The sequence below is a fragment of the Malaya genurostris genome, chromosome 3 (assembly GCF_030247185.1).
Source record: "Malaya genurostris strain Urasoe2022 chromosome 3, Malgen_1.1, whole genome shotgun sequence".
Classification (NCBI taxonomy): domain Eukaryota; kingdom Metazoa; phylum Arthropoda; class Insecta; order Diptera; family Culicidae; genus Malaya; species Malaya genurostris.
This window is the reverse complement of record NC_080572.1, coordinates 20,324,877-20,346,042: the sequence shown is the minus strand read 5'-3', so window position 1 is coordinate 20,346,042 and position 21,166 is coordinate 20,324,877. Positions and strand designations below refer to the sequence as shown.

Here is a 21,166-nt window from a genome sequence, read left to right as displayed (position 1 = left end):
TTTATCATGTCATTTGAACATTATTTTTATCCATTTAACGTGAATTTCTTATATAGCAGTAATAGTGCATCAACCAGCTTTAATTCAAACAAAGTCTTTGTCTCCATAATCAACATTAGATTTGGATAGGTTTTTCGCTGAACTTATTATATGTTGGTCAAAATATCTTATCCTCATAAAATTTACGATACAGATAAGCATGAATTTTTCCAAGCAGATTTTATAGCTATTCGAAATTTTATACCTGGGTATTTGATGGCCTCAAAATCTTTTTATGACTAGGACGGTCTCCGTATTCCAGGTTGAAAATAGATTGTCTGAAAATCCATCGGCACTGGCATCCATTTCTTATGAAATGTTAATGAGAAAGTCATCATTACATCTTAGATTGGATTGAAACAGATTTTTATGAGAATTTTCTTGTTTATTTTTAGAAACCCACGAAACGTCGGACCTAGAAATTTTTAGTTAACACCGAATTGACATATCATGTATTTTAAAATATGTGGCATCAAAAATTGATACTTCTAGCTCCGAAGTCTAAACATTTCTGTAAATCAAAATGTCAATATTCAAACATTTTTTATATATAACACCAGACCTTGATGATTAAGTCATCTGGCAACCAATTTTGTTTTTCCTTAGTTTTTCGGTTTTTTATGCGATTTCTTAAAATGATGCGTTTTCATTATACGAATTTCAAAGTTATGCGATTATTATTTATGTAGTACGAATCTCCCGCATAAAAGAAGGCATGAGTGTTATGATGTTTTGTGCTTTCCGATGCGAAATTTTTTTCCGGACATGTTCGATCCTAGAAATGTTCGATCCTGTTACCATCCAATAACATGACTCAACGCTGCTGTCATATCAATGAATTACATTCAATATGGGGTTTAAGCTGGGAACCATTTTCAAGCTGTACCTTTCTCGCCAATCACTGGCTGGCAATTTTCCATTTTCAATTATTTATTTGAATAATTCAATCGCTAATTGGATCCGCTTCTTACCCTTTGGCTGCTTCATCAACTAAAGAATCTGATAAAAAAAACAAAAAACAGTTATATGCACGGGACGGGTTTACTTTTTGTTTACCTTTATCGAAATTTAAACTAGCTTCGACCGGAGATCACAAACGGTGGCAGTGAGCGTGTTATTTTCGGAAGCTTTCGTTCCGCTAAAATGGAGTGGTTTATCCAAAGTGGAAATAATCGATGTCTGCTGTACGAGTTCGGGCGTGAAAGCTTCGTGCAAAACAGTTCACAGCCTGTAGAGTAATTGATTCAATTAATATCAAGAGCAATAATTTTGAATGAATCTCGAATCGGTGCGCGCATCGATGCTCGTTTCGCAACCGTGTTACCTGAAGAGTTACATCCAATTACGAATATTGCTCGAAACATGTGTAAGTCTTGTAAATACCAGTTTACTTACTTTCGTTACATAGCGCATCTCATCGTCATACAGGATAAGCACATTCCCTTCAGCTGATACGCTAACCATACTCACACTGGAGAGCTTATTTGCCCTGTTGAGAGTCACACAAATGGCACCGTCAGGATTTTCACTTGTTAGGCTGTACATCAACAGCTGAATGCGTTGTGTTATTTATTGGACGTACGAGAGGAAGTGTAGAGACACCAGTGGCACGATAACAAGTGTTCAAATCGAGTTTCTAACAAGTCCTCAACCAATCACATCGTGATTGTCATCATCGTCATTGTCAGTTTGTTTTCAACTGCTCCATGGCTCACCAATGCCGGCATTGTCGAATCCCGAGTAGCAGGAAGCTTCAAATACATATTTGGTCATCATCTAATAAGACGTACACAGCATTAGAATTATATGGCTAGTTCCAAGGATTTATTCGTCATGTATTGAAACATGCTCTTGGAATATTTTTTTTTGCTCCAGGAAATCAACCTCATTCAAAAGCATATATTTTATCCTAATTTTTGCACCTATCCTCAACCGTGACGTATCCTGGCTTCATAGTTTTAAAGCTTCACTTCTACATGGAGAACTCCCAAATCATAAAATTACAATACTGCAAACGAAATTGCTGTTTTCAAATGCTGTCAGTTGACTGAGAACGAAGACAGAAATACTGAAAACAAAAATCCTCTTCATCTCACCAGAAACGTTTCATTCTGAAAAATTTAAATGGCAATTGAGCGTCATTCAATGTAATTCAAAACGTCAATGTAATTAAAAACGCTTAACGTTCAAAAATTGCTGCTAAAGTTAAAGTATTTGTATTTTCTTGAAAGCGCATCTCTAGTAATAGGCTTATCAGCAACATTCTAGAAAACGAAATCAAAAATGCTCTTCCAACGAGCCATTCTGCAAAAAGAGTAAAAATTTATTATATTTATATGTGGACAGTTTGCTAGTTAATAATGGGAATTACAATCTATCGTTGCATTTCTATATCATTAGTGAGTTTAGTGTTAAACGATATTTCCCTTCACTTTCTGACATATCATAGACTCGGAGAACTTTTTCGCACTTTATCTTCACATCATTAGAACTACCGGGAGTTAATTTATTTTTGAAATATTTTTTTCTCGCTGTACAATTTTAAAGTAAAATTATTTTGATTTTTTAAACGTTCCACGTTGCAGATGATTGCTCCACTAAAACGTTTCGTTAACCGTCTGTGGTCATTGTTAATTAGCCAGTACGATCAATCAAAGCAGGCTTTAGCGTTTATGGGTAAATCATTTTTTGCCTTTCTCATATATAATAGCTATACAATCACAGCAAAAACCGGCTTTTGAACCGAGGCTCGGATGGCCGAATGTCATATACCATTCTACTCAGCTCGACGAACTGAGCAAATGTCTGTGTGTGCGACAAATATTGTCACTCACTTTTCTCGGAGATGGCTCAACCGATTTGCACAAACTTAGATTCAAATGAAAGGTCACGTGGCCCCACATAAAGTTTCTGAATTCCATTTGGATCCGACTTCCGGTTCCGAAGCTACAGGGTGATATGCATCAAAATTGAGAAAATAATGTCACTCACTTTTCTCGGAGATGGCAGAACCGTTTTTCACAAACTTAGATTCGAATTAAAGGTCTCATGATTCCATTCAAAATTCTCAAATTTCATTTCGATCCAACTTCCGGTTCCGGAATTACAGGGGGATATGCACCGAAAATGTGGAAAAATGCATTAAAAATGTAAAAAAAATGTCACTCACTTTTCTCGGACATGGCAGAACCGATTTTCATAAACTTAAATTCAAATTAAAGGTCTCATGATTCCATACAAAGTTTCACAATTTCATTTTTATTCGATTTCCGGTTCTGGAATTACAGGGGGATATGCACCATCAATGTAGAAATAATTCATGAAAAATGTAAAAAAAAAATGTCACTCACTTTTCTTGGAGATGACTAAACCGATTTTAACAAATTTAGATTCAATTGAAAGGTCTCATGGCCTTATACAAAGTTCCTAAATATCATTTGAATCCGACCTCCAGTTCCGGAACTACAGGGTGATATTCACCAAATATGTGAAAAAAATGTCACTCACTTTTCTTGGAGATGGTTGAGTCGATTTTCACAAACTAAGATTCAAATGAAAAGTCACATGACCCCATACAATGTTTCTCTGCACCAAAAATATATTTCCTCATTTTTGCATTGAAAATGTGAAAAGAATGTCACTCACTTTTCTCGGAGCTGGCTAAACCGATTTTCACAAACATAGATTCAAATAAATGGTGTTATGATCTCATACAAAGTTCCGGAATTTCGTTCGGATTGAATTTTCGGCTTAGGAATTACGGGGTGTTATGCACCGAAAATGTGAAAATAATGTTACTCACTTGGCTCAAAGATGGCTGAACCGATTTTCACAAACATCCAATTTTCATTAGGCTTAAACCCCTGCTTCCGGAGAGAGGGTGCTTCGTGTAAAAATGGCGGTTTCAAGATTTGTTTTTCATAAGCTACCTCCTTATATTTTCTAGTTTATTTCTCTAGTTTGCCGACCATGGTATGGTTGAATGAATCGAATGTCACTACGCCGATATCCAGCTTTTGGTTGCGGAAGTACCAACAATAGTAATTAAATGTAGCTCACTTCACTTTCTCACACATGATTGAACAGATTTTCACTAACGTAAATTCAAATGTAGTATATCAATGTAGCAGTATTATGCAACAGAACCCTTCAAAACTATTTTCTAGACTTATTTGAATTGTAGTATTTCGGGGAATTTGTGCTGTAATATACAGTACAAAATAAAAGTGAGAAAGGCATCTTTACACCACTAGGTGGATTAAAATAGGTTTTTTAAATCAAACTGAAATATCTGATTCTTACTACGATTTTTTATCCATTCCAATGAAACAGATTTGTCTATACTGTATTCCAAACAACTTTTTCTCAATATTTGGGGGTTGAGCGATTGGTGAAATGAAACTTAGCTGTTTTTGGAAATAAAAATTGAAAGTTCTCTTAAATTCTACTATTAAGAATTTTAAACTATTTCGTTATAATACTAAAGTAATAGTGACTGTAGGCAGCAACTTGAAGAGCCAGGAATGTTTGTTGCCTTGGTCATGATTTAACAAAGAATTTAGAACTTGAATATTAGACAGCCCATAACTAGAATCTACAAAGTTGTTGAAAGCGTCCTGAGAAATAGTTTTTTTTGCCCCTCCCGAAACGAAATCCTGGGTACGAGCCTGTTCCTGGCTTTTCAAGTTGCACCTACACATGAAAAGCAACGTCTTGCCAGATGACCTCAAAAATATGGGTAAATGTAGGTTTGCCCAAAGTGTTGTCATGGCAACTTTGGCAAAGCTCGCTACCCATTTTTACGATCAAGTCAAAGTTTAAGTGGATAACGACCTAATTTTGGGTAGCTTATAGAAGAGCTCGACAATGAGTGATTTTTCCTCAAAAAATAAGAAAAATAAAGTTTTCAAACAGACTTCTAATCTAATACACTGAGAATGAATGCATATAGCATTCAAAATAATGGTATCTGTCTGTGACTATTACGTTTTGATCCACCTAGTGGTGTTTCTCATATATAATTCTGTGGTATTCTAATCGAAATGTTTCTCTTAGATTTTTGATTGTTTTGGATTGTTTGTGCATTAACTAAGTATAACATGACGAATGAAACAGTACTTTACTCGCGTACGTCATCCTTAAGAACACGAAGTGGGTCTTTTTGGTAACATAAATGTTAATTGTTCGACTGTTAAGCACTAAACTTTATATCGGAAATTTTGCAATATCTTTGAATTAAAAGTGATTACCTTCGTATCATCTCACTGCTATCTCACAATATTCGTTATCACTAGAAAATTCTTGTTAGAAAGAATGGTATTCGATTGCAGTATTAAAGTAAATAGGACAAAAGAGACTATATATACTTTTGAATAATATTAAATATACGTATTATACGTATTACAGTAATATAATACTTGAATTCGACGGTAGCTATAATTGAAGGTAGTTACAATCAATATAGTTATAATATTTAAGGGTTATCACTTTAAATTAAGAGTTTTTCCTGAATTTCCGAACAATTGGCTGAAGATTTTTCAATTACTCAGGAACGATTGGATTAGAAATTCTATCAAATTTCGACTCCAAACTCTATATATATATTGCTTTGTTAAAAACACTTATTATTGCCATATGGCGGCAAAATCGTCTACACAAAAAAATCGACATCTCCGTTAATAATTTACGGATTCTTACAATCTATGGCTTGTTTGAATGGTATTACGTAAGGTATTTAAATTTTACGTTTTCTAAAATTTGATCGGATACTATACCTGTTTTTCCTACTTTCAAAACAGCTTAACATCAACAAAATGAAAAATTTTGTAAAGTCATATGAAAAATTTTGTAAAGTCATATGAAATTAAAATTTAATCGCATTGCGTTCAAGTTCCAAATTTTAACTCGTAAATGGTATACAATGAAATTAAAAATAAGAAGGGAGTATTTAAACTAACTTCCAATTATGCTTTTGGTTCAAAATAATTAGAAATATGAAATATGTTCAACATATATTCATTTGTGTTGTAACTTACCAAAAAAATAAATGAGAAAGATGAAGGCTTTAAAAAATTATGTATGTTAAGTTTTTTATGTATCGTTGAATTCGTAATTCTATGCAATGCACTTAGTTTTATTACGACATTATGTACGGGTCACCATTTCGCCACTTTTAGCACTTGCAAGAGCAACATCATTATTATCATTCGTATCGGTGCAACTTGAGCTAGTAAATATTTTTGTAGCGGTCTCCGCTACTACCATTGCAGTCCAGTGAAAGCTGTTGCAGTTCTGTCACCTGTCCAAGCAGTTATATGCAAAACTACAGCATTTGTTATCCGCGAGAGTTCCTTGTTACCAGCCCAAATGTAGACAGGACATCCACTGAAGGGTCGGCCATTAGCAATCTGCTATGGTTCGATATCTTTTCCAGCGAAATAACGTCATCATCATTGGCAATCACTTCCAGTACACATCACTGCCCCGGAATAATTACATTCATCCAGCAGCTGAGTCGTTCGCTCTAGAGCAAGTGAATTTCGCTTGGTTGGTTCTATGCTCACTACAGCATTAGTAGCAATGTTATGAAATGTTCGTCAACCGTAGTATTTATCGCTTCTCGGCAAATACCTGCCAACCGTCAAGCATTCAGCGCAAAGCTAGGTGGTCCTAAATGAGATGGAATACACGGAGTTGGCACACAGCAGTGGCGAGAAAACATTCCACCTGGGTGAGCAGCAGACATGTTAAAACGCTTCGTAGAATCTGGTGTGCATGTGTGAGAAATTCGACAAACCTGATGTGTTCACTATTCAATTTGATTGTTTGGTCATAAATCAAGAAATTTTACTAGCGTGTGCCTTCGCTGAACCGATATATTTGTACACATATCTGCACCGCGCCAATACAAGCAACAATACGGTAGACCGACTATCAAATCGTTGATATAATTGATAGGTTTGATTTGAGGAAGATTTATTAGCTGATAGTTATTGGGGATCGTTCTACACGAGATGGATTATACCATCTACGGAGGGTCAAGTGTCATATACCTTTCGACTCAGTTCATCGAGCTGAGCAATGTCTGTGTATGTGTATGTATGTGTGTGTGTTTTATATAAACTGGTCTCAAAACTATACAAATCAATATCCATTATCAGTAGACAACTAAACAAACCGATTCCGGCTATCCTGGTTCCGGAAGTACCGGAAATAGTGGTCTTGTATACTAAAATGGATCTCACTCACTTTTCTCAGCGATGGTTTGACCGTTTTTGACAAACTTAGATTCAAATGAATTCCAAACTTAGATTCAAAAAGATTCCAATTTCCGGTTCCGTAGATATAGGGTAAAGTGTGTTAAATATTGTACACCGTCACTTAAACTGGCGAAACGAAAACCGTAAAAAAAAATTCTAAACTGGACTCAAGCCCGTTATTCCCAATCTTATGTGCAAATGAAAAGTCTTATGGTTCGTCCAAAAATTACTGCATATTTTTGGATACAACAGAAATTTCAATCGTCGTTGAGAGTACGATGGCAAAATCTTCAAAATTTGAATAAAAACTAGTTGAATTTGTAAGTCATGTTAGTTGGTGGCCGTACGAACCCACTTCGATTATATCAGTTCTCAGGTTCCGGTTCTGGAAGTACATATAATAGTGAACCCACTTCGTTTTCTAATGGATGGCCTAACCGATCAGAGAACTGCTTCATTCTTCATGTTATACTAGTTAATGCACAAACAATCCCTTGGTTTTTTTTTTTCAAAAACCAACGAAAAACATTTTGAATAGAATACCATTATATAAGCAAAAGGTTTCATTACACCACTAGGTGGATTAAAACAGGTTTTTAGTGCGATTACTCTGCTCTCTGTTAGAAGATCTTTCTAAGCCATTGTGCGGGGTTGGGAATCGAACCCAGGAATGTTGCTTTCCTTCATCGGAGCATTATTCTTACGTAACCAGTAATGCCGTTTTCAGTATGATAGTTAAAAAACCTTCAAAACTCAAATTCAGTACTTACTAAATAAGATCAATTTTATTTCCAGGTATGTTACTTCAACGGTTTGAAATGCGTAAGTGTTAAAAACGTTCAATCACAAAACCAAATTGTTCGACATATTTTATTAGCTGGCCTATCTCAAATCGTAGAAGAAAACCAACCTTCGCAAAAACTTGCAAATTCTCAAACTTTCCTGGTGTTTATTTATCTGCTACATCTTCTCTTAGATTTTATCCGAAATTCTAACAGAAGTCGGTAGTTAGGATGGAAGTAATTTTCATACTGACCAAGTGACAGATCAACCAACGAACAGTAATAACAAGCTGCATCCCTGTTCACATTTCAAGCCGCCCCACGTGGACACGAATGAAAGCAAACAACAATACATAGACAGGCGAACGTCCACTCTTGGTTGAATCTTCAGCTAGGCTGTATGCAGCAGACATGTCGAAGGAAGGATATCACTAGTGCTTCAACTTCGGTTTGGCTTCAACAGATTACAGTTTGCGGATGGTGGGTAAGTGGATGTCGGTAAAGCGTGGTTCAGCATAGTTTTTGCCATAGCCCGCTGGCCTTCGGAAACCGATTGCCATCGACTGACTCAGGCAAACAGTACAACAAGGCTTCGTCGTTCGGTCGGTCAACCTAAAATCAACGGGAAGCGAACAATTTTAGCATACAACAACATAGCACATATTGATTTTGGTAGTTTTTGTCGCGCGTTTGGGTTCCTGGAGCCAGTTGAGGCAGTTACAAACTAGTTCAGTCTAACGAGCTTGGATCGGCACGTGTGCAGGACAATCGAATGGGGTCGACGGAGAATGGGGTCCCTGAGCTGATGGTGATGAATCTAGAGGGATGATGTGTGTATGGATTTTTTTTTCGGTACTCGGAGCTGCTGAAACGATTCTCTCGTTGTAAATGGATTTTTGATTGAAGTTGTTAACTTTTATTGTACACAAATCGACTTCTCGGTGGGGGTTGGGTAACGGATTGAAAGTTTTTTATCGGGCGTTTGGACAGAACCGAACATTCGGTACAAGGTAATTGCATTTGCTTTATTGTTGACTTTAATGGGACTTTTGACGGTTGGCAGAGTGGAAAATATAGCAATTTTAGTAGATGAAAACTGCAAATCTTGAAATGGCAGACCTCTACTCAATGTGTCCGCCATTTTATCCGCTTAAGTTTACTGGTAGAGTTCGGAAAAAGAAGAGAAAAATAAAATGGACTCAACAATGTTGCCAAACACACTAACGCAAAAGGGAATTGAGGGAGCGACGTGGTTAATTCCAAATTAATATGTGTGAGTCAACACGGTGCGTTGCCAAGAGACTGGTAACTGTTTGCATCGTGTTTACTGTGACATACATGTCATTGTTTTGACGGAATAATAATAAGAGCGCAGCTAGAGTGAGTTGGGAATACGAAGCGATTCAATGCGATGTATTGTCGCCTTCACTCTGACAGGTTTGCTCCGATCGGATGTACGCGCGTCTTGACGCTTGCACTCTGGCAGCAATTGAAGGCAAAACTGCAGGCGACATGCTACACGAAGTCAAGCGATGAGAAACTTGACAGATCGCACGGAGTTGTGCGACAGAGCTCCGTTCATTCAAGTTCAGCAGAAAAATGACATATATTTCAGAGTGAGCGCGATACGATCAGTCACTAATACCGCCTCCACTCTGGCTCTTCCACAACGCATTGTTTCGATTCACCTTTGGGCGAATCCAGATTTTTTGTATGTGTAAATTTAACTCATCAAAACAGCGCAATTGTATGATTTTAGTGATTTCATAAATGTTCCATATTTATTCTTTTTTGTCAAAATTTTTAGGATGATTTGCTAATTCTAAAAAAAAGTATGAGCGTATTTCACAAAAGTGCTTAATCGATTTGCTAGGAATATTTTTTATACACCATTTTGTACAGTTCACACTTTCTGAATTACAACAATTTGGAGAAAGTGTGTTTCAAAAGTACATTTGTCATCTTCAAATATCAACCCTGAGTCGAATTGGTTTCTCCATCCATGTAAAGTAAATCAATCCAGATCTTACCACTTTTTGCTGTTATTTTCAGCAATTGTTCTTTGACCCAAGCTCTCGTTGTGAATCGGGCATGTCTGAGTAATCATCCTTATTCTGAATAACAACCGTATTTCATTTGTATTCTTAAGTATTGAATCAAACCATATTTGATCGTAAATCTTTTTTTATTGCAATTCATAGGGTGAGTATTCTGTTGTTGTTCGGAAACATTTGTGTTGCCTGGAGTTGGCTTGACCTGAGCTCATATATCACCTAAGCTTTAATACTATTAAGCAACGCAATATATAGAAATAATTAATTATTCTGACTTCACTTCTTTCAAATAGTGTTTGGTCTAGACAGAATTTCACAAAAGATGCCGCAACAAGTAGATTTCAGGCGGAAATATCAGAACTTATGCATCTAAATATTTTTCATCATCATAAACAAAAAGAAAACAAGCTCATTACGTGTGCCACACATAGAGGGGATGTGTGCATTACATACATTTATTTGAACTACATCACATTTAAGATAACACATAATCAACAATAGTACGCCACAATACTCGGTTTGTGGCTGCCGCTCTCCATCCTCGATCACGCCCAATGCTCGCCAGATCACGTTTTACCTGATCCACCCATCTTTCCCGCTGCGCTCTCCGCCTTCTTGTTCCTAACGGATTTGTGGCAAACGCCAGTTCAGAGGGGATGTGTCTGAATTCTAAAATAATTAAAAACATAATTAGTTAATGTCTTGTCGCTAGCGTTTTTTTTAAATAACTATTTATTGGAATGTCAGTTAAAATTAAATTATTAAGATTTAAATTGGGTGTTCAGCCACAAGTGGTGACTTTTTAGCCCTATTATATATATGATTTGGTTATTACCATGAGGACATTATTTGCTTCCGCCATTCTGAGATTTTTGTGTAGGGAAAATTATAAACCTACTTGTATTGTGTAATGGGGAAAAGGAACTTATATACTAACTTACTAACTAATACAGTGAGCGAATCGATTCAATTGAAGATTGCATCGATTTTTGTCGGAATTTGCTTATAATATTATGTGACATTACATCTAATGGTTCTATATTTGTGAGTCTGTGTAACTCATTTGTACTAAACCAGGGAGGACGCTTCAAAATCATTTTCAGAATTTTATTCTGAATCCTTTGAAGCGTTTTCTTCCTGGTGGAACAACAACTTGACCAAATTGGTATTGCATAAAGCATGGCTGGTCTGAAAATTTGTTTGTAAATTAACAACTTGTTTTTTAGACAGAGCTTAGAATTTCTGTTTATAAGAGGATATAAACATTTAATATATTTATTACACTTCGCCTGGATTCCTTCAATGTGATCCTTGAAAGTGAGTTTTTGTCATACGTTAAACCTAAGTATTTAGCTTGATCAGACCATGTCAATTCCAAGCCATTCAATTTGAGAATGAGATTATTGTTTGGTTTAAGAAAAGAAGCTCTTGGCTTATGAGGAAAGATAATTAATTGCGTTTTTGCAGCATTTGGTTTAATTTTCCATTTTGACAGATAATCACTGAAAATATTTAAACTTCTTTGTAGGCGACTGCAGATCACTCTTAGATTTCTACCTGTGGCTAACAGACTTGTGTCGTCACAGAACAGCGATTTCTGACAACCAACGGGTAGATTTGGAAGATCAGAAGTGAAAATATTATACAAGATTGGAGCTACGCTCGAACCCTGCGGAACACCGGCTCGTACGGGTAGCAATTCAGATTTACAATTCTGATAGCTAACCTGAAAAGTACGATCAGTTAAATAATTTTGAATCATTTTGATCAAATAAATAGGAAACTGGAAATCAGACATTTTTCTATTAAACCTTTGTGCCAAACACTGTCGAATGCTTTTTCTATGTCTAGAAGAGCAACTCCAGTGGATAACCCAGAAGATTTATTTGCTTTTATCATGTTCGTTACTCTGACAAGTTGATGAGTAGTTGAATGTTCATGACGAAATCCAAACTGTTCTGGTAAAAAAATTGAATTCTCATTTATATGAGACACCATTCTCAACAAGATAATTTTTTTAAAAAGTTTACTGATAGAAGAAAGTAAGCTAATTGGTCGATAACTTGATGTTTCTGCTGGATTTTCATCAGGTTTCAGGATAGGAATTACTTTGGCGTTTTTCCATCTTTTTGGGAAGTAAGCTAATGAAAAACACTTGTTGAAAATTTTAACCAGGAGTCTCAAGGCAACATCGGGAAGATTTTTAATAAGAATATTGAAAATTCCATCATTACCAGGAGCCTTCATGTTTTTGAGTTTCCTAATAATTGATTTAATTTCACCAAATTCGTCTCAATAATTCATTTTCAATAGGACTCACAACGTTCAAATTAAAATTGTGTACACTCTCAAACTGCTGAGCAAGTTTTTGAGCTTTTTCGCCATTTGTAAGAAGTATTTGATTTCCTTCCTTGAGAGCAGGAATTGATTTCTGAGGTTTCCTAAGAACCTTAGAAAGTTTCCAGAAAGGTTTAGAATATGGTTTAATTTGTTCAACTTCATTAGCGAAATTTTCATTTCGCAAAAGAGTAAATCTATGTTTAATTTCTTTTTGTAAATCCTTAACTATGTTTTTCATAGCAGGATCACGAGAACGTTAATATTCTCGTCGTCGAACATTCTTCAACCGAATGAGTAGTTGAAGATTGTTATCGATGATAGGAGAATTTAATTTAGTTGTTGCTTTGGGAACTGGAAGATTTCTAGCTTCGATAATATAATGATTCAAATTATCAATTGCTGTGTCGATGTCCGCAGAATTTTCTAAAATAGTTTCATGATCCACATGATTTTCAATGTGAGATCTGTAATCCAACCAATTAGCTCTATGATAGTTGAATATAGAACTAATTGGATTAATTATAGCTTCGTTGGAAAGTCTGAATGTTACAGGAAGATGATCTGAGTCAAAGTCAGCATGTGTAATCGGTTCACTACAAATGTGACTTTGATCCGTTAGAACCAGATCAATTGTAGACGAGTTTTTCACGGAAGAGAAACAAGTATGATTACTGGGATGAAGAACTGTGAAGTAACCAGCTGAGAGTTGATTATGAAGTATTTTACCATTACTGTTATTTTGCCTACAATTCCACTGGACATGCTTAGCATTTAAGTCCCCTATTACGAAAAATTTCGGTCGATATCTTGTGAGTTTTTGCAAATCGCCTTTGAAGAAATTTAATTGTTCGCCGGTGCATTGGAATGGCAAATATGCTCCAGCGATGAAATAAATTCCATGAATGGTTTCAACTTCGATTCCCAAGCTTTCAATAACTTTAGTATTGAAAGAAGGTAAAATTCGATGTTTAATTTGCCGTTGGACAAAAATAGCAACTCCACAACCCACTCCAGTAAACCTGTCAAATCGATGAACCACATAATGTGGATTACTTTTCAATTTGACATTTGGTTTAAGAAAAGTTTCTGTCACAATGGCAATATGGATTTTGTGAACTTCGAGAAAATTATAAAATTCATCTTCACTCGATTTCAAAGATCGAGCATTCCAATTTAAAATATTCAAATGATTATTTAACGTCACTGTTAAATTTTAAATTCATTATAATATTATTTGCAAATTTCCATCCGATTTGAAATGCTTCAAAAAGTGATGAAGTCGAATTCATTTGGATGATCATTTGAAAAAGTTGATCTTGTAGGTAGAGGCGAATGGCATTGAAGGAATATTTGTAGGTAGACTGCCATTAGAAGAAGATGATTTGGCCGGTCTACCTATTAATAAATTGTTTTCGTTAGAAGATGGACTGCAAGGCGGTCCTGTGTTTTGATTATTTACATTAGAAGAAATAGGTGGTAGATTTCTACCTAATATACCAGCATAACTGACATTAGAAGAAGATGATGACGAGGTTGATCTACCTGTCAATAAATTGTTTTCGTTAGAAGACGAATTGGCAGGCGTACCTGTTTTTTGTTTTAAATTCGAAGAAATAGGTCCTTAGAAGAATTAGGCGTGGCATTTGTAACGGTTTTTTGATTTTCAGGTATTTTCTGTAAATTTAGGGTCGTTGATTTGACTTGTTGTCTAAGTGAACGAGCGTTTAAAATTTTTTCCCTGACAGGACATTTCAAATAATTGGATTTATGATTTCCATTGCAATTTGAACATGAAAATTTATCAGTGGTTTCATTCATTGGACAAACGTCTTTCGAATGCGATTTACCACAATTCAAACACCGTATATCCATATGACAATTTTTGGTTCCATGACCGAAGCCTTGGCAACGACGACATTGCGTTAAGTTTGCAATACGATTATGCCGTTTATAATGTTCCCAATGAATTTTAATGTGGGAAATGAAACGTACTTTTTCTAAAGTTTTCAAATTGTTTACATCAGTTCGATTGAAGTGTATTAGGTAAAGTTCATGGGAAATTCCAGAGCGTGGTTTAGAAGTACCATTCGCTCTTTTTTTCATAAGTATTACTTGGGAAGGGGCAAAACCAAGCAATTCTTTGATTTCATTTTTAATTTCATCGATACTTTGATCATTTGATAGGCCTTTCAAGACAGCCTTGAAGGGTCTGTCTGATTTTATATCATATGAATAAAATTTATGAAGTTTCTCGGACAAATATCGAATATGTCGTTCGTAATCTTCCAATCCATCAACCAAGACTCGACATTCCCCTCTTCGTCCGATTTGAAATGAGACTTTTACTTCCGGGAGGAAAGTAGAAAGCTCAGTACGGAATGCTTTGAAGTCGGAAATCATCACCGTCACTGGTGGCATAGATTGTTGTTTCTTCCCAGAACGACAAGCGTCCATTTTGGGAATTTTTGAAGAATTTTCTTCTATGTCGCTACAATCGGATTCAGGAAGAATCTCGTAAATATTGGTAGACGGCATAGGATCAACAGGATTCTATAAGATTCTATAAGATCGTGAATGTTTTTGGAAAAATGTTGAATAACGGATTGTGATTTATTCCGTATTGAATTATTTTTAGCCTTAGGCTTGTTGCCTTTCCGATTGGACGCAGGCATTTTTTAAATGAATGGAATTTTGAATTTTGAATAATAGTTCTTTGAATAGCTAGCCTTTAAAGGCTGATTAATTTCTTAGTCACTCTAATATCACTCTTTGTATCACTTAATCACTCTAATATCACTCTTTGTATCACTTAGTCACTCTAATATCACTCTTTGTATAGTTTTGCCTGACTAATTGATAGTCTTTAAAAAGACTGTTAGTGATTCAGGTAGCCTTGAAAAAGACTGAAGCCCTGAATCAATGAAACTCTAGGTAGCCAGAAAAATTTTCCAGGAGCCAAGAGCTATATGCGTGCGGTGCGAACGACTGTTCAACACCGACTCTTGTCGCTAGCGTTGATAAAGCAAACACATGTTATCACATCGTAGATAATCAGGGCCGCTGGATGGGGAAAGGGAGGAATACCCCTGGGCCGGGACTTTTTCAAGGGGCCCGAAAATTCGAAGATTCAAAATTGTTTTTTCATTCTTCATTACAAAAAAAAAAATTCGATACAAATTTGGCTTGCGAATTATTTTGTTAAATAATGCATTTATTTTTTTTGATTCGATGATATTCCCATGCTCACAATGTTTTTTTTAATTCTCATGTTTAGAGGCCCGTAATACTGCAGTTCCCCCGGGCTCGAATTTCCTCTCGGCGGCCCTTTAGATATTATCCAGACAGTCTTCGATAAGATTAAATTTAGTCAATTATTTACTCCATGACACCAATCGAAGTGATTGTCGGTTGATCAAGTTGAAAACATGAAACGTGAATAAAAAGTCCGAAAATACACTGCCGGAACATAGAATGAATTGATACGTAATTCCAAATCCAAGATAGACGAACACGACTTTAAATACGACCATGAACTGACGGTCAACGATATTAGGACTCAACGATAGGTTTCCACCGCGTGGAAACTAGAAGTAGCGTAAATCTAGGAAAAAAATTCTTCGTCAATACGAAACGGAGATTAGGATGATGAATATTCATATTTTTTTCTAAATTATCATCTAAACAGACCCAACTTCTTGCATTTAATAATATGCAGACGCTTTCTAGTTTTTTATCTTTCTAACTTTTTACTCAGCTACTTTCTACTTACTTACTCATTTACCAACACAAACGAAATTTAATGAATCGATCTGAGAACTAATAACTTCATTCTCATATCTAAATGGGGTGGAAAAACTTTGCTTATTCGTTCTGATTTAGATACTGGAGAAGCCTTCAAGTGGTATACGAAACACGTATCATTCAGAATACGAACCAAAAATAGTAAAACTCAAAGAAAGGATTTTACGGAGTTTTGCTTCATAAAGCATTCTTCTAAGTCGCTCAACAAAAAAATAAAACAAATGGTTTAAAGTGAAAACAGAAATATATCCATTACCATTCTCACGAGTACAAAGTCATGAATCCAATAATTGTGTCTTCTCATGAAATCATGACAATTTTGTATGATTTCATGATCAAAATTATCCAAATCATGAGCTCGGATAAAAGGAACTGAGTTGGATTGAGCAGCTTACGATGTTTATGAGTACACTGATGATGAATAAATAATGTGTGCTGAGGAGTTTTGATGTTTCATTGATTTTATTCCTTAACAAAACTGGTTGCTATAACCAAAAACCCTTGCTGAAACTCTATATTATATTGAGGTATAAATAAATTTGTTTTGCATAGATTTTTACCATTAGGCTTTTCGCCGAGGACTTCTAATACAATTGTTAGCTTCTGTAGAAGAAGGATTAGAGTGAACTTGACTCAGTGGAGCAAACTATTTTTAGTGATTCTAATTGACATTTTGTTCAATTCCGAATGCAAGGCTTCGAATCTAGATACAAAAAGTATTAACTCGGATAAGCATAAAACATTTAGGAAAATTCTAATACACAGTTGCAATATGTGCAAACACAATTATTGCATTGTGTATTGGGAATATTGACTCCAATCTCCAATGAATTTTCCGTACCTCTAGATTACTCAGAAGAACTTGAGTAAACCGCAAACCTGCCCGTTCATTCATACTGCCAGTTCTGAATGAGTTTGTTGTTGGTTCAACCGAATATTAGATCTCACTATGGTGGTAGCGTTGCCAACAAACAACAACTGTGAACGAGTTCCTACGATTGGAAGATGCGCAGCGTCCGGTCGTAGTTTTCTATAACATTTTGGTCGTTGATGTATTTCCTTAAGCATTTGGCCAGCTATTCCACACTGCCAGTCTGGTGTATGTCCGGGACGGCCGAACTTTGGTAGCATTGTGTGGGTGGCTCTCAAAATTAGAACCCTCAAGAAGCTTTGACCAGTTGTAGTTCGATAAAGGTAATCCTCGAAACATCAGGAAACGGGCAAAATTGTGCTTCTTGTTTTTCTTGAGTGTCGTCATCCCGCAAACTCTTTCAAAAAGTCTCTTTCTTTTCCAAGTGACGATGTAACGACTTGAGTTGAGAATATGTTGTATGTATTGATTTTACTTCCATTGTATCTTTTCTATTCTTTTCACCCTTGTATTTAGGAAAAAAATGTCTTCGCCAAGCAACGAACATTAGTAACTCTTACCACTGTTGAAAGAGAACAAGATTGAGTTAAAAGCGATGGTTTGTTAAAACCCATCTCCTTTCCTCGCAGCAGCTCAAGTGGTTTCAGGAAACTATAGAATTCCGCCCAGATTGTCATGACTTGTGCCAGTTCGTCTATGCCAGCGCTAACGCTTTTGATGCAACCTTTGATGCTGTTTTTAATACAATTATTTTATAATGAATGGAATTCTGAATTCATCAATGCAAGAAAAGTAGGAACGATAAACGGCGGTATGAAAACAACCCTGACAATTGCAAATTGCATCCAGACGAATGAGGCCTGCTGATTCAAGCAGTTCGCAATTTTTCGCTGCCATCTGAGTAAGCAGCAGCAAATGGAACAAAAAATAAATGGTAAGTGGAGAGAAATCTGCATTCTGCATGATGTAATAAAATTTCTCTCTCTGGATCCATTCAGAAAGTCACGAAGGAAAACGCTTTGTAACTAGAAAAATCCACCCGGGTGTGTTCCTCCTGTTCGAGGGTGTTGCTCGCACTCCATTCCCTGTGATCACAATGGAAGTGAAATCTTCCTGCAAATCTGAAATGCACAACTAAATATGACGAAAAATATAGAAATTATTTTGCTGTCGACGTTTTTGCAGTGTTTGGTAGTACAGATGTGAACTGGGACGACTGTGGGACGGTCGGAGGGTTATTATTCTTTTCTTAGTCCCACAGCCCGCGCGGTGAAAGCAAATGTTTGAGGAAAAAAATCTTCGATTTCTTGAATGCCGCAGGATAGTTCACTCCTAGCAAGGAAATTTCTTGCATTTTGGTTCCGAAAGTGTTACCTTGAGAATTACATCAAATTCTGCACTTTGTAAGACTGTCATAAAGAGCGCATGTGGATAGTAAGAGTCATGTAATCAATTAGGATGAAGATTATGTATCCCAGGATGTTTCGTGTAGTAAAATAAGCCAAGATATTTAGTCAACTGAAATTAACTTTTTCTCATTAACGCCTTTAACGCACAGAAGAGATGGTACAAAACTTCAAAACGCATCGTTTTGTACAATAATAAATTGAATGTTCAACAGCTTAAAACCGTTCCTAAAAATACAAATAAAGTCCATTAGCAGTCAACTCAATGACACGTTGGCGTCGTCGTTATCACTGTTAGGAAGTCCCTCGGTTGAATAGGAGGATTCGAAAAACCCATTAGAGTGTTCCACCAACACTTAATTACAACTTATTTCAAACTCACCCTCAACCGCCCCCCCCCCCCCCCCCTTAATGAACCCATGATGAAGGGCATCGTACGAACGGCTGGCAAGAGTGGAAACAGAAAGCAAATTATTACTAACGATCGTTCTGAAACCGATTCCATCACGCACTCACTGATGGAAAACTTTCTTCCCAAGAAGCAAGGCTACACACGAAAATTGTCAACACTGCTTGTACGAGGACCAGAGTAAGCCTTTCTATGCAAACTGGCTTACTGTGTCTATTGGAGGCACTCTTTTTTGTAGGTTGGCCGTTTTCAGCCTTCGCCAAGGAAATCGTAGCCCCTGAAGAGCTAGATTATTTAAAGCCGTAAATGAAAATAATTGTTAATGAAAGCACTCTTGAAAGCTCTTCTCTAATTAATATATGTCTAGGTCGCTCGGTGGTTCGTCCTCGTGTTCCACTCCAAAACTGATGATATGGCCTAAACTTTTGCTTCCATTGTTGGATCACGTTCTCATAATTTCAGATACCCGAAAGGAACCGTTTTTCTACTGAATGAAACCGCACCTTCAGTGGCAGTTCAAAAAGTGAAAAGACATTCAACATCTGCTGGGCTCACTCGTAGTTAGGATCTCTGCAGCGAAGTCATCCCACCTACCACAGGGCTTGCGTGTTCATACGCCAACCAAAATAATGCTTTCATATCAGCGGCTTGAGCTTTGTTGCGAACATATTGCCCGGAGTACGTGGTCAACCGTTTTGCTTTGCCGGGTGTAGGACGTTTTGTTTGGATACTTTTCAAGGTGCACCGAACAATGAGCTCATCGTTGCGCACCGCCGAATCAGTGGAAATGAGGATGATGAGTATGATACTCCACAGCTAACGAGAGAGTGTGTTATTTGTACGTGACTTTTATTGAATTACTCGTTTGCTCTCCAGATTTCTGTAATTAGCTGGCTCTTTAGGTCGTGGTGGTTCACAGCGGCTTTGTTTCAAAATTTGTTCACAAATTTTTGGTTATTCATATCTAGTTCTCCATTTAGTACTTGGAATTGGCATGAAAGATTTGGCTCAATCAAAATAATAGGATTGTGTTTCCAAAGTAATTGAGATGGTTGCGATTGACATAAATAATTTTGTGCAGTGCGCCTCTAACAAATCGACATAAGCTCCCATTTGGATTATGTTGACTGTCACTACCACGTTGTATTTTCAAATTTGAATCTGAGTTTTTAAAAATCGGTTAATCTATCTCTGAGAAACTCGAATGACATTATTTGTCACACACATACATACATACACACTCATACACACACAAACATTTGCTCAGTTCTCCGGGCTTCGGTCCAAAGTAGGTTTTCACAGTGATTGTATAGCCTTTCTATATGAGAATATCAATAGTCGATTTCCAGAGCTAAGAATACGATTCAGATTACGTAGTCAGTAATCTTCTGTGCCAATCCTTCGTTTTACTAACTTCAGTTCTGATACAGATGATGTACTCGCAAATAAATTGAATAATCGTTAAAGTTATCGTCTCGCGTTTATGATAAAAAATGATCCATGCCATATGATACATAGGAATTTGCTAACCAAAATTATATAATTATCAATCCAATGGAATATAGTGAACAATCTTCCATACGAGGTATTTTTTCCACAGACTGAATTTTTTTGTAAATAAAAGAATTATTACAGGTTATTTGAAGAAAATGTCGTTGGAAACAAAATTACTGACTTAACTTTATACCATTCTAGCAAACTTGTAGAATAGTGGCCTGAAGGTTAATTTAACCAAAACAGTGGTTTTGCATTGAGCTAAACCAAAACACGGTAAAACCTCTGTTTTAATCCATCTAGTGGTGTAATGATGCCTTTCTCATATCAATCATATTCTCATATACAATTCTGCAGTTTTCAATTCAAAATATTGCTTTTCGTTTCTTGAAAGAAACCAAAGAGATTGTTTGTGCATTAACTAGTATAACCTACAAAATGAAACAGTGCTTTGATCGCTCAGGCCATCCTACAGAAAACGAAGTGGGTTCACTATTGTAGGAATTATTGTAAATTATTGTTGAATCCGAGTAGGTAGGAGCATAAAATCATTCATTTTAAGCTTACATTGGGAATACCGGTTTTAAGGCCTCTGAGTAAAATGAGTTAGATCGATTTTTGAGTATATGACTATTATCTCCAACAGTTGTTCGAAAATCTGGAATAAGAATAGCCGGAATCGATTTGTTTGGCTGCTTACTGATAATAGTT

The 21,166-nt window shown here is 36.3% G+C and overlaps 1 protein-coding gene and 1 long non-coding RNA gene across 6 annotated transcripts in view; one reads left to right on the top strand and one right to left on the bottom strand.

Annotated features, from left to right (window-relative positions):
* Nucleotides 1-21,166, top strand: part of LOC131437382 (MOXD1 homolog 2-like) — a 299,407-nt gene that overhangs the window by 41,675 nt on the left and 236,566 nt on the right. For 3 of the 5 annotated variants that reach the window (XM_058606685.1, XM_058606683.1, XM_058606686.1), the window contains one exon: nt 8,094-8,120. The exons of the other annotated variants lie outside the window; for them this stretch is intronic. The gene's annotated coding sequence lies outside the window, so the exon portion shown is untranslated. The remainder of the gene's footprint in view (nt 1-8,093; nt 8,121-21,166) is intronic. 5 annotated transcript variants of the gene reach the window in all.
* LOC131437384 (uncharacterized) lies at nt 549-2,072 on the bottom strand. Its single transcript, XR_009230750.1, has 3 exons — nt 1,435-2,072; nt 1,096-1,267; nt 549-1,038 (listed from the first exon to the last, which is right to left on the bottom strand). It is a non-coding gene; the product is annotated as an uncharacterized LOC131437384 (long non-coding RNA).